This window comes from Macrobrachium nipponense, chromosome 38 (genome assembly GCF_015104395.2).
Source record: "Macrobrachium nipponense isolate FS-2020 chromosome 38, ASM1510439v2, whole genome shotgun sequence".
Taxonomy (NCBI): Eukaryota; Metazoa; Arthropoda; class Malacostraca; order Decapoda; family Palaemonidae; genus Macrobrachium; species Macrobrachium nipponense.
Window position 1 is genome coordinate 821055 of NC_061098.1, and position 8714 is coordinate 829768.

The 8714-nt window shown below is 33.5% G+C and overlaps 1 long non-coding RNA gene across 1 annotated transcript in view; it reads left to right on the forward strand.

Annotated features, from left to right (window-relative positions):
* Positions 1–704: 704 nt before the first annotated feature.
* The window catches only part of LOC135209551 (uncharacterized), a 127532-nt gene continuing 119522 nt past the window's right edge, over positions 705–8714 (forward strand). Inside the window, exon 1 of the long non-coding RNA XR_010313383.1 lies at positions 705–787. This is a non-coding gene — a long non-coding RNA (uncharacterized LOC135209551). The remainder of the gene's footprint in view (positions 788–8714) is intronic.

Sequence of the window (8714 nt, forward strand, 5' to 3'; positions counted from 1 at the left end):
CTTTCATCAACTGGTGTAGTGGCTTTGAGAGAGAGAGAGAGAGAGAGAGAGAGAGAGAGAGAGAGAGAGAGAGAGAGAGAGAGAGAGAGAGAGATTTTGCAGATGATAATTACACCAACTGGTGAGAGTTCCTCTGTCATTGATGCGAAAAAAATATTGGACGAGCGTGAGATTATTTAACATAATTTAATATAATTATATAGAAGAATTATGTGGAATCCTGTTGGGTAATTATTAAAGAGATTTCTATAAATGAAATTATAGTGGGGAGTAGTAATCTCGATGAAATCGGAGAAAATTAATATAATTATCAAAATTGATATAATTATCAAAAGTAGGAAGTAGTAATAAGCAGATAAAATTGAAGAATGTTAATATGATTATAAAAAATAGGAAGTAATAAGCAGATAAAACTGGAGGAAGTTAATATAGTTATAAAATGTAGGAAGTAATAATCAGATGAAATTGCAGAAACTTAATATAATTATAAAAAGTAGGAAGTAATAAGCAGATAAAATAGAAGAATGTCAATATAGTTATTTTAAAAAAATATGTCAAATCCTGTTGGGAAATGTTATGAAGTGATAACTACCATAAATAAAAAAAAAGTAGGAAGTAGTAATAAGCAGATAAAACTGGAGAATGTTAACGATAACCTCCATGAATTGGAGGAAAGAACATTAAAGGTTTTATTTATTTTTATAGAAAGTTTTGGAAGACTGACGTTCTAAAAGAAGCGAAGGGCGGGAGTCATATGATCGTCCTTCTTTTACGAGTCTTGGACAAGGTTAGTTTTTGAGTTAGTTACCATCTTCCGTTATTTCGTCATTTTGCCTTTTTATATTTTTTACAAGGTCATTTTGTCTTTTAGATTTGATCCAAAGTCGTTTTGTCTTTTAGAGTTTTTACAAAGTTGTATGCCTATTTTTTTGCCATGTTATTTTGTCTTTTAGATTTTTTTTACCTAGTTATTTTGTCTATGATAGCTTTTTTATGCCAAGTCATATTGGTAAAATCAATATAAAAGACAAAAATAACGTAGTAAAATACATAAGAAAGACAAAATGACTTGGTAAAAAAAATATTAAATACAAAACGACTTGGTGAAAAATATAAAAGACAAAATAACTTGTTAAAAAATATAAAGAAAATAACTCGGTAAAAATATTTTATACCAAGTTATTTTGTCTTTTATATTTTTCACCAAGTCGTTTGTATTTAATATTTTTTGACCTAGTCATTTTGTCTTATATATTTTTTCACCAAGTTATTTTGCCTTTTATATTTTTTCACCAAGTCATTTTGTCTTTTAATAAAAGTGAGTGATGTTTTATACCATTCTTATTGAGTAATTATAAAGTTATTATAACCACAAAGACAATTAACTGAAAGCTTCAATTCTCTTGCAAGATTTCATGTGATTGATGCTTTTATTGATTCTAGTGTGAAATTGCTTTCGAGGCTAGATAAAGGCCGTTGTATGATGTTAGATATAGTTTAAGGTTTTTCTCTAAATTTATCTGTCTTGCTATTCACACACATTTTAGATATGTATGTATGTATGTATGTATGTATTCATAGGTACTGTGTGTATGAACTTAAGAGAAGACTATTGACTTTACCATGTTACAGTTTTTCTCAAAGAACCAAAACCATGATAATTGACTGACCATTTTGAGAGACCTCATAGAGATGAAAAGATTCTCTCTCTCTCTCTCTCTCTCTCTCTCTCTCTCTCTCTCTCTCTCTCTCTCTCCTGATGCCCCCTGCATACCAATCCGTCCAAGAAGGATCTCCAGTCACCGTTCCTTCCACCACCAACCGTGATAATCCTGAACTCCTGTACATTAACTACCACCTGATTATGACTTCATTAGGACTTCTTTGGCTCCAAGGAACCCTCTGTAGACGTTTAGTTGTTTCTCGACGGTCGTGGCGAGGACGTCTTTCTCAGGACTCCTACTCAGTGTGAAGACACAGGACGTCTTTAGTCATATGATTATGCTTTAGGATATTCGAAGGTTTTATTTTTGGCATCCTATGAGGAGTTCAGGTCTCTTTTCAAATAAGTGGGTTTAGTTTTATAATAATGGTTTAGAATCTTAGTTATTTATGGATGTAGTTGGTAGGGAATTATATACTTTCTTAATACAGGAAACTGTTTTTTATCGGCACATCTCTCCTTATGCCTTATTGGGTGTCAACACGATTCATATATATATATATATATATATATATATATATATATATATATATATATATATATATACGTATATATATATGAGTCGTTTGTGAGATGCTTTTGGACAGTTTGTTCAATATGAGTAATAGCTTTCATGGTCATGAAATCCTTAACAGCTTTGTCTTGAAATTACGAATTTTGTGAAATTCCAATATATATATATATATATATATATATATATATTATATATATATATATATAATGTATGATATATATATATATATATATATATATATATATATATATATATATATGTATATATATATATAATTTTTTTTTTGTATAGTTACTTTATGTATATATTATATATATGTGTGTGTGTGTGGGTGTGTGCTTGTATGAGTGTCTGTGTATGTATGTGTGTATTATTATATGTATATATACGTATGTATGTATTTCCGCGTACACACAAACACACACACACACACACACACACACACACATATATATATATATATATATATATATATATATATATATTATATATATATATATATATATATCATTGACCCCACATGAGAGTGGGAATAAATGCTCACACACACAGAGCTCTTATGCTAAAGCATGACGAATGTGCTTTTAGCATACACAGGACGTGATTTGACATTTTGCTGGGTGTGGATGAGAAATGCCACATTTCCTTTCGCGCTGAACGGATGCGAGGCATTAAATACATAATAGTTATTTTTATAACCCAGTCATACATCGTATTAGTCTGGCCGTCTCAGTTTTTATTTTTTTTTTTTTTTTTCACGTAAATGGGTAGCGCCGTCAGAGCACCTCGCGCGAGGCACTGTAGGCGTTTATTTTTAGGTTCTTTGCGGCGTTCCTCGGGCCCATTGTTGCAACCCCTTTCATTTCCTTTTGCTGTACCTCCATTTATATATTCCCTTTCTTCCATCATAATTTCCACCTTGTAACACCTTTCAGACCTTTTTACTCTCAATTTCCGTTTCAGTGCTGAATGACCTCAAAGGTCCCATCAATTGGCCTTTGTCCTATATTATCTATTCCATTCCATTCCATTCTTTAACAAACTTTCTTTCGTTTGAGGAAAGTAGCAATTGTTGCTCACTAATTTTCTATTAATTATTGAAATATTAAATAGTTCTTATCTCTCGAGGATACCACTTTCTGCTTTGAACTTTCTCCTCGAGTCTACCACTTTCTGCTTCGAACTTTCTCCTCGAGTCTACCACTTTCTGCTTCGAACTTTCTCCTCGAGTCTACCACTTTCTGCTTCGAACTTTCTCCTCGAGTCTACCACTTTCTGCTTCGAACTTTCTCCTCGAGTCTACCACTTTCTGCTTCGAACTTTCTCCTCGAAGATAACACTTTCTGCTTCGAACTTTCTCCTAGAGGATACCACTTTCTGCTTCGAACTTTCTCCTCGAAGATAACACTTTCTGCTTCGAACTTTCTCCTAGAGGATACCACTTTCTGCTTCGAACTTTCTCCTCGAGGATAACACTTTCTGCTTCGAACTTTCTCCTCGAACTTTTCCCCCTCTTCTTAAGCGAAGTTCGGGACGGGATTTTACGTATGAGGACTTTTAGATTCTGGTGGTAACTGAAGTCCAAAGCAGTGATGCCGTTTCTTCTTCACAACATTGGCTTTTAGCAGTGTTACCATAGGCAGTTCATCTAATTTTTTTACTTTTTTTATGATTTAATGCCTAGAATGCTTATGTTCCGATGTAGAATTATTTTCCGTGATGTTAGAAAACTACACGTCACTAGATCAATATAAATTATTTTTGACGAAGAAAAATAAAGGATTTCAATAAAATTCATTTGTAGAAATAAGCAGGATATGTTTTATATCTTTATTTTCATAATAATAAAACATAAAAAGGCAAAGTGAAGAATTTTTTTCTCCAGTGCCGTGGCCTGTGGTCGGAAAAGCCACGGAGGGTTGCCAGATGTCACCAGAAAGCCACAATAATAGACGAAATTCCTCAAAACGGCAACCCTGGCTCCTAAGTGGAGAGTCAGGACGATTTGAGGGAGACAGAACTCAATATATTTATGTGATTTCAAGATAAACTCATTTGTGATGATGACATTAAGCTGGTTTCAAGAGTCATTACCTTGTAATGATAAGTGTAAGAGAGTTATTTTGTTGAAATTGTGTGTAAAATGAAGTTGTGTGGATGTCTGAAGCTGTAAAAAGGAAATATGGTAAATTTTCAGATACATGAAGACATTAATACATTGGTCATTTGAAGATGTAAAAGATGTAAAAAGGGATTATCATAAACTTTGGGAAACGTGAAGACATTACAATACACTGGTCATTTGAAGATTCAATGCAATCTTTCCCTGATTCTTATTATACTTTTGAAATAAAAATAATTATCTGGTCATACAGGGTGTCCATAAAGTCGCAGTACCATTCTGAAAAATAAATACTTATAATGGTACTGGGACTTTATGGACACCGTGTATCTTAAAGATATGAAGCACATTGATATGACAAAGCCTTCAAGAACATAAGAGCGATATTTCATTGGATTTTCAGATGAAAAGAGACCATGTTGCACGACGATAAACCTTGAGAGGACATAGTGTTATATTATTTGTAGAACAGTTTTTCCTGTAGTATTTTCTTTTTTGCATACATACTGAATTCCTATTTAAGACAGGGCTCAAACATTGTCTCTCTCTCTCTCTCTCTCTCTCTCTCTCTCTGACTCGGCTAAAATGTATGCAGTTTACGAGTGGTTTTATCCGACCATTTTATTACAGGTAACCAAGAATGGTATTGTTGCGAAACACCTGTTGGCTGGAGAGAGAGAGAGAGAGAGAGAGAGAGGGTGGACGATAAGTGATCTATCTCGTGGAGCACATCCATGAAGGGTCCATTAGTTGTAACTCTCTCTCTCTCTCTCTCTCTGTTTCTTCCTTAGCAACGCAGTCATTTGTATGCAACGTGGTTTGTTTTTATCTGAACGTCTTCTAACCCTCAACCCCACAAGTCTGCCCAGCTCTCAATAATGTAGTCATTTGTAAGGGAAGCATATCTTATGCTATGCCATGCTCTCTCTCTCTCTCTCTCTCTCTCTCTCTCTCTCTCTCTCTCTCTCTCTCTCCATTATCTCTTCCCCATTAATCCCGCGGGCAAGGTCCTAGGAACTCGTTTGGAGAAGTGAAAGCTTTATGGCCAAGTGACCTTGACCCCTTGACCTTGGTTGGAGCAGGGGAGGTGGGGCGGGGGGGGGGGGGGGGGGGTTGTACCCAAGGGCGGCTCTGCCCAAGGGTATTGGTGTGATTTAGGGAGGCGCGTTGATGCTTCGTCTGTCGTTCTGTATATATAGGTTTCACCGACCGCTTTTTAGTTATTTGTTTAGAATGATTGTTTGTGATTGTTGTCTTTGTTCTCTTTTTGTGCATTTTTTTATTGTTCTTTTATTTGTTATTGTTGTTGTAATTTGTTCAAATTCGTTGTTTGTAATTGTTTGTCGTTTTGCTCTTTCTTTGTTTTTATTGTTTAAACGATCGTTCTTTGCGCTCTTTTATTACTTTTGTAAGTAGTAAAAAAGTTTAAGATTCTTCGTCTGTCATACTGTGGTAATTTTACTTATCAGCATTTTTCGTAATTTTTTCAGATAAAAATTTTTCCCTTAGCTATTTTTTTATTCTTATAAGCTTTAGTAGATTTGAAGAAACGTTTTTGTGTCAGTTCCAAATAAAACGTTCAAGTATAGAAAGAAGTACTGTATCAACTCATTAAGAAACGTTTAAAATGTTGATAGTCACTGGACGGAATCATTAGAACATTTTAACAGCCAAAACTACATTAAATAAAACTAACTTGATCTTGCACCTGAAATAAGAAAAATAAAGACCCAGATCTTGTACTTGATATAAACGAAAACCTATATCTTGTACCTGAGATCATTTTTTAGAAACCTTTATCGTGTAAATGAAATAAAAAATACCTATATCTTGTACCTGAAATAATTTTTTAGAAACCTTTATCTTGTAAATGAAATAAAAAAAACCATAGATCTTGTACCTGAAATAAAAAAAGATATATCTTGTACTTGAAAAAAATTTTAAAACCTAGATCTTGTACTTGAATGGAAAACAAATAAAAACATATAGATCTTGTATACCTGAAAAAAAGATGCCTAGATCTTGTGTCTGAACTAACCATGATCACTGTATCTGAAATACAAGGTGAGTGTCTAGCCAACTTTCTTTTCGTCTGGGAGAAAAAAAACCATTTGTTAATCATGAGCAGAAAAAAAAAAAGTTTCTCTATAAGATAGAGGTGTCTTTCTCGATGCCCTCAAATCCTTGACCTTTTTAAGTTATGACTTTGCCCCTCCCCAGGGGGAGGGGGAGGGTGGGAGGGGTCAGGTCCAAGGATTCTTCATCATTCCAGTTGCAATGGGTTAGTTTACAGTCTTCAGTGCATAGTTTTAGGCTTTTTTTTTTTTTTAGTGAATATTTTTTTAAAGGTAGATTTTCTTTGGAGGATGTGATTGTGAGCTGAAAATCGTCACTTATATGATTTTCTGTTTCTCTTTTGATATATGCTCACATTTATATGTATTTTATATATATACATAATATATATACATATATATACACATTTATATTATCGTTACATGGTATATAACTCTCTCTCTCTCTCTCTCTCTCTCTCTCTCATATCAATTACAGTCTTCCTTCTTCTTAGAAAAAAAATAATTATCGGACGTCAGGTCATCAGCTACGAATTATGTACTAGCAAGAATGGGATCAATTTGATTACAGTCATTTTACCACTTCTCCGTTCTCAAAACACAGCCCTGGATGACAGATGACAGCTGACCGCTAATCCCATTTTTTAAAAGGTAGGACTGTTGCACCTGGGGGCTGATTGCTAGCTTAAGCCACCTTTCCAGCTGTCTGACCTCAACCTGACCTGACCTGACCTGACCTCTGTTCTGCTGTTGTTAGGATTTGGGGGAGGTAAGGCTTTAGGACCCAGAAAATAGAGGTTTTTGTGGTTAATTCATTGAACGCCATGTACTTCCATTATATAAGTGATACTGGTGTATACTGCATTAATATGATAATAATAACTAAAATAATAATACCTATAATCAAAATAATGATAATAATGATGTTGAAAATTTAATAATATAATTATGTAAAAATTTTAATACTAAATATAATAAAAGTAATAATAAAAAAATAATAATAATAATAATATAATAATAATATAATAATAATAATAATAATAATAATAATAATAATAATAATAATAATAATAATAATAATGCAAAGATCCTCTGGGACTATGGTATCAGAACAGATAGGGTGATACGTGCAAATAGACCAGACGTGACGTTGATTGACATAATCAAGAAGAAAGTATCACTTATTGATGTCGCAATACCATGGGACACCAGAGTTGAAGAGAAAGAGAGGGAAAAAATGGATAAGTATCAAGACCTGAAAATAGAAATAAGAAGGATATGGGATATGCCAGTGGAAATTGTACCCATAATCATAGGAGCACTAGGCACGATCCCAAGATCCCTGAAAAGGAATCTAGAAAAACAAGAGGCTGAAGTAGCTCCAGGACTCATGCAGAAGAGTGTGATCCTAGAAACGGCGCACATAGTAAGAAAAGTGATGGAATCCTAAGGAGGCAGGATGCAACTCGGAACCCCACACTATAAATACAGAGAACAAAAAATAATTTTAAGAACTACACGATAATAGTTGAACACCTGTTCGTACCAAATTCCATTACTTAGTCATAACATCATCTGGTTATTCTTATAGAAACAGACGGGTGTTATTCTAATTAAAAATGAAAATGGCATTCTTCTTAATAACATACTTCGCACACCTGTACCTGTTTCGCGTCAAGGTACCGGAAATGAAAGTGGAAGTAAATAACACTTTCAGTTTTATTATGCCCCATAACATCGTTATTTATCTTGGGGTTGTTATTTATTGCGGATTGGCAATACCTGTTCAATTTCGGAACATTCAATTTCGATTGGTTCTAACACCTGAGGTGATTGTGGGATGGTGGTTAAATGGGTATTGTGAGTGAGTGAGGGTCTCTCTCTCTCTCTCTCTCTCTCTCTCTCTCTCTCTCTCTCTCTCTCTCTCTCTCAATGGCATTGTGTATGAGTTGGGGTACCATGTCTGTGAAGAGGAAAATAAAACGATTGATGGAGATGGATTCTCTCTCTCTCTCTCTCCCGAGACGTTTAACCTTTCTCTAGTTATATCCCCACAATGAAATTATATATATATATATATATAATATATATATATATATAGATACATATATATATATATGATATATATATAACATATATATAATATATACATATATATATATATATTTTATATATATTTTTATATATATATTTATTATATATATATATATATATATAATATGATATATATATATATATATATAATATGAGTAGTATATCTTCTTACAGTTACCTAACAAC